We start from the raw sequence: 13,376 nt of genomic DNA on the forward strand, positions 1-13,376 counted from the left end.
GGTGCCAACGTAAGCCCCAACTCTAGCTGACCTTCCCATTCTGGAGCCCACCACTGTCTTCAGACTCAGTGCCTACTGATTCAGGTTTTCAGAAGAAAGATTCTGATTGGTTCAGCTCAGGTCAAGAGTTCTCCAATTGTCCAATAAGCTGTGGCTGGAATGTTACATGACAAAAATGGCCGTGTAGACTTGCCCTTCTGTCAAAGAGGCAGTTTTCACAGAAGGGATTGTGGGCTGGGGCATGTACCCCAAAAATAGGTTCCCTACAGATGTCACACTGATATTTCTCTCATTTTGAAATCTAGACAAGTTTTCAAAGCTACCAAAGAGTATATTCTAAATTACATAGAAAATTTATAGTCATACATTTACTGTATTTTAACAGGAAATTTCTATAGACTGCCATTTTCCAGTTGCTTGCATTTTCAATTTTGTTCTTTGATTGCTTAAAACACAGACATCTTTTCTCTCTTGCTATGCAATGAAAACGCTCTATTTTGATATGGTATGTGTTAGTCATAGTGTTTGCATTTTTCTTATGATATCAAGAAGTTAATCTGTTCCACTCTTTTTAACTAGTGTAGTTAAAGGCTTTTTATGGTTTCTTGTGATAATTGCATTATGATTTTCACCCTCTTATGTTTTGGACTACATAATTTCTGAAGCGTTAAGAGAATTGCCTGAAATTTTACTTGTAGTTCTTGATTTAATACCGATGCTGAAGAGCCCTAGATTGCCCCTAGTTTACAAATGAATTCCAAAAGATCACTTCTGAGTCAGTTGTTCGAAACTGAAATACATTCTCCTAGTGGTCCACAAGAGGTTATTTAACCTATAACATATTCATTCAGTTATTCATCCATTAATAGCCACTATTTGCCTGGCACTGTGGTTAAACAACTGTGTGTACAACATGAACAAAATAGATATAGTCCCTGTCCCCATGAAGCTTATAGTCTATGGGAGGAACACAAGTAGGCAAAAATTACCTTAGGGCTAACAGTAATAACTGACCCTGAGTGCATGGTGCATAGCGGGTTCTCCAAAAATATTCCTGAGATGCATGATTCAATAGGTTAAAAGTGAGTAATTTCTATTCATTATTTTATTCAGTCTTCACAATTCTCTGAGGACTTAACCTTTTGAAATCTCTAATCCTAACTAAGCTGGTTAGTAATTCCACTCAAAAAGGCAAATTTACTATGGATATATTTTTAAACTTTTTATTGATGTATAAAATATACGCAGAAAAGTATGCCTGTCTCAAGTACAACTCAATGTATTTTCACAAACTGAACACACTTGATCAAGAAACAAACTTTATCAGCATCCCAGCGCCTTCTTTGTTTCTCTTTACAGTCACTACATCCTCAAAGGTAAAGGATATTATTTAAAAATTAAAATAGATTGGCTTGCAGTCATTTAATAATGTATTTGAGAGGAAGAAAGATATTTAAGTAAATCCTAATTTGTCCATTTAGAACTCAATAAAATTTGTTACTAGGATTGTTTATTTTGTCAGTTATGATTAGATTCAGCTATATATAATTGAAATTCAAGATAATGGCTTAAATAAGGTAGTTTATTTCTCTTTTATGTGACAGGTTTAGAAAGAGATATTTAGGGCTGATTTGGCCGCTCCACAGTTATCAGATACCCAGTTCCTTTTATCTTACAGATCAACCATTCCAGTGCATAGCTAGTGATGGTCCAAGATGTCTATTGGAAATCTAGCCATCACATCCACATTCCAGACAAGAAAAAGGAAAAAGAGCAAAAGACTGTACCTTCCAGCTGATTAAATTCATCTCTAAAGAGTCTGTCCCCAAGTCCCTTATAACATTTCTGCTTTTATCTAATTGTTCATAATTTAGTCATGAGGCTATATGGTTTTTAGGGAAACTAGTCTTTTAGCTGTATACATTGATGCCCTCAATAATACAGAAATTCTGTTAGTAAGGAAGAAGGAGAGAACATATGTGGGGTAGGCAACTGGTAGTGTCTGCTATAGTTGTGTTGATTTTCAACATAATTGCTCACCATCCATCTCATTGTCTAACGAAAATTTTCTTCCTAGGAAGGGAAAAAAATGGAAACTTAGGTGTCATGTATAAAAAATTTGGAGATGAGAGTTCAAAGAAAGGTGTCATGCATAAGAAAGTGAGAGATGAGAGTTCAAAGAAAGTTCATTTACTGTGCAAAGAGATCTTCCAGCCAGATTCAATTTCTTGCTGTAGGCCCTGGAACCCATCAACAGACCTCTCTAAGCCTGAGAGTCTCACTGGTAGAATGTGGCAGATACACCTCCCCTTTAATTACAGCACAGAGGCATGGTGAGAAAAATTTCTCTAAAAAGCTGTGTGTGTGTGTGTGTGTGTGTGTGTGTGTGTGTTTTAGGCATTGGCTAGAAAAATTCAAGCTGATAGAATCCAGTCTGCACAGGCATATTTTCTTCCTTCAAGTTTGGTATTTTCAGATCCGCAAATGGGTAAATGTTACAGTAGAATCTGGCTTATTGTGTGGGTTTATATTTAGAACAAGTTAGGTCTTGCCTCCCACAAGAAAAACAACTCACATAAAAAGGCTAATGCATCATGATTATAAGGCAGGTGCCTCTCTTGTCTCCCCTTTTCACCATGTTATTAATGTTGAGTTCAGTTCCAAGAAGAGCTCTCCCTAGGGCTGGGTGAGACTGAGAGCAAGTTATACTTTGAGGCCTTCCCGCATATCATTTTTGCACAGGTGAAATCTCATTTGAGCGAGCCTCCAGGGCAGTCCATATCAGTAGAGCTAAGGGTATAAACATCAGGAAGAGCAGGAGGTAGAAAGGGAGATCAGCAGCTGCCAAAAGGGCATCTCTCTAAAGGAGCATTGTCTGGGTTTAACTAGGAGATGGTGCAGGGCAGCAAGGGCGAGAGATGAGAATCGTTGTGGAGGGAAAGAACAGAGAAAGGAAGGAAAGAGACAGAGGGAATTTCCCAAGTAGGCAAGGGAGCTACAGTGAGAACATACAGGACCCCAAGCTTCAGGGGAATGGCAATTGTGGTGTAGCAAGGGCCAAGTGGTTAATTCAATGAACATTAATGAGAACCTGCTATGTCAAAGGCACTGTACTGGGGGCCGTGGGAAACACAGACTTAAACTAGACATGGACCCTGCCCACAGAGTGCTGATGGTTGCCAACCTCTATCAAGGGAGATAAGGTATAAGCTTAAAGTATGTCACAAGGTTCAAGGTGATCAGGGCTATAAAAGAAAAGTAAATGATGTGTTCCAGATATTCAAGAGAGGGAGATAGTTCAACTGAAAGAATGGTGAAGGTAAGGTGAGGTAGGGAGAGGGGACTGTAAAAGTTTTGAGGAGGACATGTCTTTTGAGTTGGATCTTGAAGGCTGAGCAAAAGGGATAGGAGTCTTATGGGTAAGAAGAATAGAGTTTTTGGCAAGGGGAAGTTGAGTCTTAAGAGAAACAGGAGACCTGTGAAAAAAAATGGGACTAAAAGACATGGCAGGATGACAAAATTTTCCTGCAGAGCGTAGGTGGACACCCGGACCTCATAACGTAGAATCTGCTCTGGGAAATAGCCTCTGAAGGAAGAGCGAGGAAAACACTTGCTCTCTCCCTCAGTCTAGAGTTTCTACTTCTCTCCTAATTTCCCTGCCGTACCCATTCAACAACATATTAAAAGGATCTTATACCATGATCAAGTGGGATTTATCCCTGAGATGCAAAGATTGTTCAACATAGACAAATCAATAAATATAATTCACCACGTTACTGGAATGAAGACTAAAAATCATATGATCATATCCATAAATAAAGAAAAAGCATTTGACAAAATTTAACATCTTTTCATGATAAAAACTCTCAACAAATTAAGGATAGAAGGAATGTACCTCAACATAATAAAGATCGTATATGACCAGTTCACAGCTAACATTATACTCAACAGTGAAAAGCTGAAAGCTTTCCTCTAAGATCAGAAACAAGACAAGGTTGCCCACTCTGATCTCTTCTATTCAACATGTAGTGGAAGTCCTAGCCAGAGCAATTAGGCAAGAAAAGGAACTAAAAGGTATCCAAATCGGAAAGGAAGAAGTAAAATTGTCTCTGTTTTCAGATGATATGACATGATGTAGAAAACCTGAAAGATTCCACCAAAAAACTGTGAGAACTCATAAACAAAGTTACAAGATACAAAATTAATATAAAAACCAGTTGTGTCTCTATACATTAACAATGAATTAGCAGAAAAAAATCCTATTTACAATAACATCAGAAAGAATAAAATACTTAGGAATGAATGTAATCAAGGAGGTGAAAAATCTGTATTCTGAAAACTGTAAGACGTTGAGGAAAGAAATTGAAGAAGACACAAATAAATGAAAAAATATCCCGTGTTCATGGATCAGAAGAATTAATATTGTTAAAATAGCCATACTACCCAAAGTGATCTACAGACTCAGTGCAATTCCTATCAAAATTGTAATGGAATTTTTTACAGAAATAGAAAAAAAATCTTAAAATTTGTACAGAACCACAAAAGACCTCGAATAGCCAAAGCAATACTGAGAAAAAAGAACAAAGTGGGAGGCATCACATTTCCTGATTTCAAACTATATTACAAAGCTACAGTAATCAAAACAGTATGGTACAGGCATGAAAACAGACACATAGACCAATGGAACAGAATCAAGAGCCCAGAAATATACCCATATATATAGGGTCAATTAATCTTTGAAAAGAGTGCCAAGAATACACAATGGGAGAAAGGATAATCTCGTCAGTAAATGGCGGTGGGAATACTGGATATCTACATGCAAAAGAATGATATTTGACGTTTATCTTACACAATACAAAAAAAATTAACTTGAAAAGTATTAACGACTTAAATGTAAAACCTGAAACCATAAAACTCCTAAAAGAAAACATAGAGAAAAAGCTCCCTGACATTGGTCTTGGCAATGAGTTTTTTTTTTTTTTGGATATGGCACCAAAAGCACAGGTGAGAAAAGCAAATAAACAAATAAGACTACATCAAATTAAAAAGCTTCTGTACAGCAAAGGAAATAATCATCAAAATGAAAAGGCAACCTATGGAATGGGAGAAAATATTTGCAAACCATATGTCTGATAAAGGGTTAATATCTAAAATAAGTAAGGATCTCATACAACTCAGTGGCAAAAAAACTCACAAATAACCCAATTAAAAAAATGAGCAAAGGACCTGAATAGATATTTTTCCAAAGAAGACATATAGTTGACCAACAGGTGCATGAAAAGATGTCCAACATCACTCATCATCAGGGAAATACAAATCAAAACCACAATGAGATATCACCTCACACCTGTTAGAATGGCTATTGTCCAAGAGACAAGAGATAACAAGTGTTGGTGAGGATGTGGAATAAAGGGTACCCTTGTACACTGTTAGTGTGAATATAAATTGGTACAGCCATTATAGAAAACAGTATGACAGTTCCTATATGATCCAACAATCCCACTTCTGGGGATATATCCAAAGGATATATTAGTATCTCAAAGAGATATTTGCACTCCAATCTTCATTGCAGCATATTCACAGGAGCTAAGATATGGAAAGAACCTAAGTGTCCATTGATGGATGAATGGATAAAACAAATGTGGTATACATATATATACAATGCAGTATTTCTAGCCTTGAAAAAGAAGGAAATATTGCCATTTGTGGCAACAGGGATTAACTTGGAGGACATTATGCTAAGTGAAATAAGTCAGACAGAGAAAGACAAATATGATCTCACTCTGTGCCATCTAAAAAAAGTTAAACTCGTAGAACCAGAAAGTAGAACAGCATTTCCAGAGGCTGGGGAATAGGGAAAATGGGAAGATGTTGGTCAAAGGGTACAAACTTTGTTTTAAGATGAATTAATTCTGGGGATCTAATGTACAGCATGGTGGCTATAGCTAATAATATTATATTGTATACTTGAAATTTGCTAAGAGAGTAGATTCTAAGTATTCCTACCATAAAAAAAGGTAATTATTTGAAGTGATGGATGTGTTAATTAACTTAATTGTGGTAATCATTTTATAATGTATACAAATATTTAAAAATCATCACATTGTATACCTTTAAAAAAATCACATTTCACAACCTAATATATATACAGTTTTTATTTGTAAATCATACCTCAATAATGCTAGAAAAAATTTTAAAAATTATGCCAAAAAACAAAGATTATTTGAAATTAATATTTCAAATTTTCAGTTTGAAATCTAATAGCTACTATATGAAAGAAACTTGGTAGAAATTTTCTCAAATTTGACAATTCTAGAAATTTATAAGACATTACCAATATTGAATTATGAAGCTGTAAAAACATGTTGGATAGTTAATTAAGAAAGATGCCATTTTCTTTTTCTGGGATTTGTTACATTTGTGTATTTGTCAGCTTTTTAACATTAATAATTTGTTGGTTGTGATTTCTCATTCTAAAGAAAAATTCACATTTGCACCTAATTTATTTTTTGTATCCTTTTTCTTAATGAACCTCCCTCCCAACTGAATAAACTTCAGGCCCTGTAAAAGCAGCTTCAACACACTACTCCAATGCCTTGACAGGATGTAAAACACCCAAAACTAATTAGTAACCCTGGAGAAGGAGTTACTAATTAGGAGTTACTTTTCCCCTGGAGAAGGGGATCCTTGAATCAGCTGAGATTAACTCTCCACCATATGCCAGATATTGTCTATTGGTACTCAAAACCTTTCCTATTCTTGTAAGCCCTTCCCAGTATTGCAGGAGCAGGAAGCCTAGCAACTACTTTTGCCAAACTTCTGTTTTAACAGCCTTGTTTGGATTCAGTCAATGAGAGGCATTCAAGTGAAATTTGGGAGATAGAAGAGAAGCAGAAGCCATTATTGTTTCTCCAATATCAAAGGTATGTCGGCCTGCCTTAGCAGATAACAAAATGAAGTTTTGCAGTGGCTTCTGGGTGTTCTCCTGAATTCTCTCTGCCTTGGCCATGCAGGCAGCTGCAATGGCTTTTAAGATTTCTGCAAATTCCTTATTTCCTCAGGTTGTTGGTGGTTTTCCCTGATTTTTGCTCCCCCAGGCCTTTCCAGAGAGTTATAAGCATCTTATTCCCCATATTAAATTCCCTCCTGCCTGAAACACCTACAGTGGTTTCTGTTTTCTTACTGCATCCTGATTGATACACCTGATGGAATGGAAGCTTATAGCAGAAAATAAGTATTATAGGATAATAAACTAGCATTTTCTGCACACCTGAATTTGTGGTTGATACATACATACTCACTTCACCTCAAGCAGCTAAATCATGGATCTTTAATTAGTAGCAATGTGTTCTCTTCTATCTCTCCTCACTGCCATTCTGATTTACTGAGTAGATCCAATCTAATCCTGAAATCCATATAGCCTCCAAAAGAGTGGGGCTCAAGAAATTTGCCAGTTTCTATATCCTAGATATAACTGTATTTCAGGGTGAACAAAATTTTGTTCATACTTGCCCTCATGTCTTTTCCATGTTTTCCTTAACCTTGGCTTCTGGTCATTTGCTGTCCAGTACCACATTCTTTCCGTATTGTTTCATCTCTTCTCTTCTGGACCAGCTCTCCCATTACTGTTATTAATCCAACTCCACAGACTACGAAATGACTCTCCAATTCAGCCCCACGGTCAAGTGCTGGAGTTAAAAAGGTGGGAAGGACATAGTCCCTACTCTCAGGAGTTTACAGAGTGTTTTGACACACTGTGTAATTTTAATCCTGATGTTGCTAAAATATTAATTACAAAATGTACACTCTTTAAGAGGCTCTTACAAAACATAGAATTAGATATGGTGAGACTGTAATCTATAGATTTACAGCTTGCCTGGACTCTTGTATATCACGTTAATTTAAAGCACCCCCACCTAGCTATTAGTGAGCTGTTTTTAATGTAAAGGAGTTGCATCAATTGATTTATTATACATAGGGCAAGATCCAAGCTGTCACTGCTTTGTATCTAAATTTGATTCCGAAAGGATATCCAGGTGAAAGAATCACTTTTCAGATGAAAGAGAAAAATTCCAAAGAACACACATGATAGGGTCATAAATACTCATGTTAACCTGAGGCAAGCAAAGTTTATGTACTACTCTTTTTGAATATTTATTCATTCCGGGAATGGTTTAAATTAGTACTTTCATTCAAAGCCTCAAAGACATTATGTTTTCAGCAAAACTAATAATCACTTTCTGATAACGTTAACTGATTATGTACATTTTTCTTATGTACTGGGGGCTTTGGGGAGAAAAAGGAAAAATAAAATCTTTAAAGAAGAAAATGTCATGTTTAAAAAAAAAAAAAGAGAGAGAGAGGGGGCTGACCCCGTGGCCGAGTGGTTAAGTTTGCGCGCTCCGCTGCAGGCGGCCCAGTGTTTCATTGGTTCGAATCCTGGGCGCGGACATGGCACTGTTCATCAGACCACGCTGAGGGAGTGTCCCATATGCCACAACTAGAAGGACCCACAACAAAGAATATACAACTATGTACTGGGGGGCTTTGGGGAGAAAAAGGAAAAAAATAAAATCTTTAAAAAGAAAAAAGAGAGAGAGAGAAGGAAGTCAAAAAGCTAAGCATCTGGTTTCAGTATTAGGCTTCCAAGAATGAGATAGAACCTATATTGCAGAGAACTGGTATATTGAAATCCTGTTACTCTTTTCATTTATCGCCTCAATCTAGTTACACAGTGTAACCTCTGGACCACCCAAAGAATAAGGGGCAGCTTTCTGGAAGGGATGCTCTTACTTGGTATGTTCATTGAGCCTTGAGATCTTGTTTGCAAATGTCAGATTGAATCCACTTGGTTCAGGTACGGCTCTTTAACAAAAGGATTACTTTAACAAAAGTAAGATATCAAAAAGATTAGCTGTGAATCACTGGGTCCATGCAATGGAATGAATTATACATATTTCCAGATAGTTCAGCATACATATGTATATTAGGACTCTTGATAAAGGTAACAGAAACCAACATGAAGTAGCTTAAAGCTAAAGAGTGAATTTATTATGTGGGTAAAGGGTTATCTCAGGCTAGGAGGTAGCCAGGTTTCAGGAAATAAGTAGCATCGGATACAGAGGAACGCTCAAGATTGTGGCCCTCTTGTACTCTGCTTCTCTCTGCACAATTTGATTTTTCTCTCCGCAGACCAAGTTTTATGCTATAGAGTTTTATTTTTGTTCTTGTTGTTGTTTGTTTGTTTTCAATTTGGGGAATCATAAAGACCTCTGGACAAATGTCTTGCAAATGTCAGTCTATGTTCATAGATATATTTAAACTAATCACTATAACTTTTAAAAACTAAAAAAAATGTCAAAGGAGAGTTTGAGACCTGGCATATTAGTAAATACGGATTCAATAGAGATGCATTTGGAAAGCTTATCTTAATTTCTTATGAGAAAATCCTTTTTACTTTTCCAGGAAATTATAGTGTTAATTTCAGATTATATTACTAATCGAAGGAATGAAAAATTATACAGAAATCTTTTAAATCACATCTTCCAATTCAAAATACATTAAACCTGGTAAACCACTAAGCTGGTTTACTTCTATGAAAACAAATTAAGCTGCATTTTTCATAAAGGGAAAGTTGCGTGTATTACGTCCAGTAAACACTCTCTCATACTAAGAGTATGAGATGTTGAGATTAAGGGGGAAATTCTTGAGAGAAGGTCAAGTTTATAGACTTTGATTAGGGGACGGTAGTGTAGATCTCTATTATTGCATTAAACATACAGACCCTCACAAAACAAGTAAAACTCAGTGTAGGTGCCAGGTAACTTATCCAACTCAAAGATGTCTTAATGATAATTACAAACTGTTAAGGTATGTGGGAAATATAGAGAATTGGAGAAATAATTTTACATTGGTCTAGTGATTTGCAGTTTATTATAAGGATTGAAAAAATAAGATATCATTTCAAAGTGTTCTTTCCCTTAAGATGTAATATGAAAACATCAAACAATTTTGATTTTGCTTCTAATTGTTAATTAGTGATTTGACTTTGGCACTTTCCAAACATTCTGAAAAATGTTTAAATAGCAGTAAACATATTTTCATAAACTTGGCTAAAAAAAGCAATTAGAACATTACTAATATGTAAATTTAGTCCAGTACCAATACATCCATATAGAGTTTATCAAGTAAATCTCTCGTGCTATAATAGAAACCCAGGTGTATTTATTTACTTTAAAATTTAGCAAATCAGTTCATAAAAGTTTTGATAGGAGAAAGTGAATTTATTTTATAATTCTACTACCAAAAAAAAGACATCTTTTTTTTTCATTTGTTACCAACTTAATTATATGACATCAAACACAAAATGAAACTAGTGTTTTCCAATATAGTTACCCTATAAACATATTTTCCCATGTACAAATTTTCCTTTACCATCTGGAATACAAAGTTAAAGACACCCATACAAATGTAGTGAATAGCACACCTCTTACTAGAGTTGTGTGAATGGACTCTTCCATTTGGAGAGAACATACAAGACCAGGAATTTAAAATCCTAAGCCAGGAATGACTCCCATCATTGTCTTCTACTCATTATGTAGGAGGACTTTTGAGATTCACTACAGAAATTTGGCAGTCAAATTCTAGAGGCTGATTATATCACTCAATCATCAGTCAGAAGGATTAACCAGTGGCTTTTAAATATACATTGTAAAAATCCAGTTAAAAATTAGTCCTTTGGCAATTTATTTTGTTTTTATTTTATTGTGTAGCATTTAATGCATACAAAAAATAGAAGTGACATGTGTAAATATAGTGATAGAATGAGAACCTGTTACCTACCACCCGATCTAGGAACTAGAACGGTACCTTTGCCTTTGCAGCACGTGCTTTTCCCTGTCCCGTTCTTATACTCCACCTCTGGAGATGTAACCACTATTCTGAATTTTGTGTATTTTCCTGTCTTAGTCTGTTCAGACTGCTATAACAAAATACCACAGACAGGATGGCTTATAAACAACAGAAATTTATTTCTCACAGTTCTGGAGGTCAGAAGTGCAAATTCAGGATGCCGGCATGGTCAGCTTCCATGTCTGGTGAGAGCTGGCTTCGCAGTTCATAAACAGCCATCATTTCACAGTAACCTCACACGGTGGAAGGGGCTCGGGAGCTCTGTCAGGCTTCCTTCATAAGGGCACTAATCCCATTCGTGAGGGTTCTGCCCTCATGACCTAATCACCTTACAAAGGCCCCACCTCCTAACAACATTACATTGGGCTTTAGGTTTCCACATATGAATTGGGGGCAGGACACAGGCATTCAATTACTAGCAATTACCTAACAATTACTCTCTTGCTTTTAAAAAATAATTTAATCATGTATATATGTATTTCTAAGTAAAATATTTTTTAGTTTTGTTTGTGAACTTTATAAAAATGATATTGTGTATATAGTTTTCTGCTACCTGCTTTTTTCACTCAGTGTTATGTTTCTAAGATTCATCTTAAGATTATGTTCTAAGATTCATAGGTTCTTGCACATGGCTGCAGCAGTGCTTTATGACCTACTTTTCCCACTCATTCTTGTGTTTCTAAGCTACATCCTTATTGCTGTCTATCTGTAGGACCTTGGACTTTCCCTCTCAGCCAGTATCCTTATCTTAAAATACAAATAATAGTAGTGACTACTATATAGGATTGTTGTGAGCATTAATAAATTACTGTTGTGCTGCCTTTTTAAAAAAGTCTCCTGGGATAAAAACAACAACAAACAATCACACAGAGACAGAGATTGAATTGGTGGTTACCAGAAGGGACAGGGGGAGGGAGGAGGGTGAAAGGGGTGACTAGGCATACGTGTGTGGCAATGGATTGTAATTAGTCTTTGGGTGGTGAACATGACGTAATCTACACAGGAATTGAAATATAATGATGTACTCCTGAAATTTATATAATGTTACTGCAATAAAATTTTTTTAAAAAGTCTTCTGGAGCACAACCAGAAGGACCTACAACTAGAATATACAACTATGTACCGGGGTACTTTGGGGAGAAGAAGAAGAAGAAGAAAAAGTCTTCTGGTAACTTACTGTTTATTCTTTGTAGGTGCCCTGGCTTTTTTCTCTGAGATTTTTAAGGTCTTTACTTTTGGTGTTGTGCCTTTTCATCACCATATGTCTAGGTGTGGATTTCTCTTTATTTATCATGCTTGATATATGCTATGCTTTCTCCATCTGTGGATTTATCTTTAATCAGTTCAGGAAAATTCTTGGTCATTATCTTTTTCAATATTGCCATTCTCCTATTCTCTCTATTCTTTCCTTCTATAACTCTGATGAGAGATACTGTTAAACTTTCTTCTACTGTCCATGTCTTTTAACCCCTCTTTCATGTTTTCCATCTCCTGTACTGTCTGTGCTGCATTCTGGGTAATTTCCTCAGCTATAACTTCCAGGTCACTAATCCTGTCTTTAGCTGTTTTGAACACATTTACTGAGTTGTTAATTTGAAAATCTATATTTATATCTATTGGGCCAAAAAGTTCTATTGATTCTTTTACGAATCTTTCTGGTCTCTTTAATAGTCTCTTGTTTCTTAATCTATTTCATTCTATATTTGATTTCTTTAAGTGGTTCATAAAAGGTTTATTTAATAATTTGCAAATGACAATTCCAATTCCAGTTCTTCAGTTCTTAAAAATTTTTTGTTTATTGTCTCTGTTGATCCATACTCGTCATGGTATATGTGTTGGTGATTTTTTAAAAAGTTGAACTTAATTTATGGAAATCCCAAAGACCCAGATTAGGAGGTGCTTTCCTCCAGAGCGTACTTGCCTTTGATTCTGAGAGGAGGTCTCGGATGCAACTGATCAGGGATCTCTGAAGCTCCTCTTGCAGAACCAGGCTCAAAGCAGAAATCGCAGGTGTAATTCCACACCTTGCAGTGTGCCTCCAAGCTTAGTCTCCTTGTCCTGAACTGGTACTGGCATTTGCCCATGCCAACTCTGGCTTTTGTGTTTGCTTATTGCTCCCTGATCTTATTTCAGCTCACTCTTTTTTCTTTTTGACCCCTTTCATAAAGCCCCATAAAACTTTAAAATGCATGTTAGTTTTTATTCAAATCAAGATTTAATTGTCTCATAGCTAATGGGCCCTTCAGGTTATCTACCTTTCCAGGCTGCTAGAAATAGACGTCCACACAAGCTAAGTAATAATTCTTGGGCGAAAGTTGTGGAGTATTCTTCCTTTAGTGTAATATCAAGCTTCTCCTTTCACTAAAGCCCCTGTCACTGAATGTAGGTTCTGTGCAGAAGGAACACTCAGTTGGAAGTTTGTCAATTGGAATGGACAATAATTGGAATTATTGTCTATGTTACCT

At 36.1% G+C, this 13,376-nt stretch overlaps 1 long non-coding RNA gene across 2 annotated transcripts in view; it reads left to right on the plus strand.

The window, feature by feature from the left end:
- The window catches only part of LOC111775682 (uncharacterized), a 154,744-nt gene that overhangs the window by 105,206 nt on the left and 36,162 nt on the right, over positions 1-13,376 (plus strand). The window contains exon 3 of one of the 2 annotated variants that reach the window (XR_011423293.1): positions 6,832-6,963. The exons of the other annotated variant lie outside the window; for it this stretch is intronic. This is a non-coding gene — a long non-coding RNA (uncharacterized lncRNA). Of the gene's footprint in view, positions 1-6,831; positions 6,964-13,376 lie in introns of those variants that run through there. 2 annotated transcript variants of the gene reach the window in all.

The sequence above is a fragment of the Equus caballus genome, chromosome 11, assembly GCF_041296265.1.
Source record: "Equus caballus isolate H_3958 breed thoroughbred chromosome 11, TB-T2T, whole genome shotgun sequence".
Classification (NCBI taxonomy): domain Eukaryota; kingdom Metazoa; phylum Chordata; class Mammalia; order Perissodactyla; family Equidae; genus Equus; species Equus caballus.